This window comes from Chinchilla lanigera, unplaced genomic scaffold (genome assembly GCF_000276665.1).
Source record: "Chinchilla lanigera isolate Chin_1 unplaced genomic scaffold, ChiLan1.0 scaffold00081, whole genome shotgun sequence".
Classification (NCBI taxonomy): Eukaryota; Metazoa; Chordata; class Mammalia; order Rodentia; family Chinchillidae; genus Chinchilla; species Chinchilla lanigera.
Window position 1 is genome coordinate 2,310,295 of NW_004955482.1, and position 1,231 is coordinate 2,311,525.

General features: G+C 51.5%; 1 long non-coding RNA gene across 1 annotated transcript in view; it reads right to left on the bottom strand.

Moving 5' to 3' along the window:
- Positions 1-605: 605 nt before the first annotated feature.
- Positions 606-1,231, bottom strand: part of LOC106146520 — a 9,822-nt gene continuing 9,196 nt past the window's right edge. The window contains exon 3 of the long non-coding RNA XR_001230990.1: positions 606-1,093. This is a non-coding gene — a long non-coding RNA (uncharacterized LOC106146520). The remainder of the gene's footprint in view (positions 1,094-1,231) is intronic.

Here is a 1,231-nt window from a genome sequence, read left to right on the forward strand (position 1 = left end):
AAAAAAAAAAAGAAAATGCAAAGGGAGAGGAGCAAGGGAGGCGACCAGAGAAGGAAAACTCAGTAACAGAGGGAACTGGAGGAAACCTGGTACGCTCTGGTGCTCACTCCCTCAGGTCAAACTGCCTGAGTCCAACTCCAATTCTGTCTTTCCTGTCCCCTGCGGCTCCAGTGGCTGAACCAGGCACAGACATACATTTCGGGGTGTGGAAGGAAATCTGATCTCGGGATGATGACGCAATGCCACCAAGGGTTCTTGAGGAGACCGGGGAGGTTTAACACACCGCTGTGTGCAGGAGAGCCCTGTCCAGTGACACGCTCCATCCCCAAGTACGTGTGCCAGTCATCTGTGTCTGCAGACGAACAGAACCTCCGGGACTGTTTGAGACAGGGTCTCAATGTGTACCCCAGGCTGGCCTTGAACTCAGTGATCCTCCTGCCTCAGCTTCCTGGGTCCTGGGATTATAGGCACGTGCCACCACACCCTGCACATTCCTGATTTTTTTTTTTGTCTTTTTGAGACAGGGTCTCGCTATGCAGTTCAGGCTGGCCTGGAGCTCACTTTGTAACCCAGGCTGGTCTCTAACTTGCAATGATCCTCCTGCTTCAGCCTCCCGAGTGCTGGGATTACAGGTGTGTGCCACCACGCCCGGCACATTCCTGATTTTTAAGGGGAATCAGGGCTGTTACAGTAGGAGGTTTTGCTGGGCTGATGTCACTCCAGATTTTCTGGAACACATCTGTTCAATCGGGTGAGAGTTCCACGGATCTTTTGGGACTTATTACTTTACCCATTCAGTGCTGCAGTTTATTCATTTGTAAAATGAGAAAAACTATAAACGATATTATAGTTAATTAGATCATTTTGATGAAGTCTTTTGTGGTTCTCCCACGCAGGTACTACAAAAGGGTAGGAAGGCAACTGTGTCACTGTGGAATCCGCAGGAGTAATTACCGGGGGAGGGGACAGGAAGGGCCCTGGGTGCCCTGTTGAGCCTCCTCCAGATGCTTCCAACAGAAGGGCCTCGAAGCGCACGGAAAGCAGTCTGCTCCTCCTTTGATCACAGTATCTGCTGAGACTACTTTTATAGTTCCTGGCACGAAAACGAAACTTTAGGATCTGCTGTGCGCAAAGATGAAGATGAGGGCATTTTCAAGGCAACACCGCGAGCGTGCCAGCCAGGAGCAGCCCGGGCAAGCCCGGGCACTGCAGACTACCAGTGCCGCGTGTG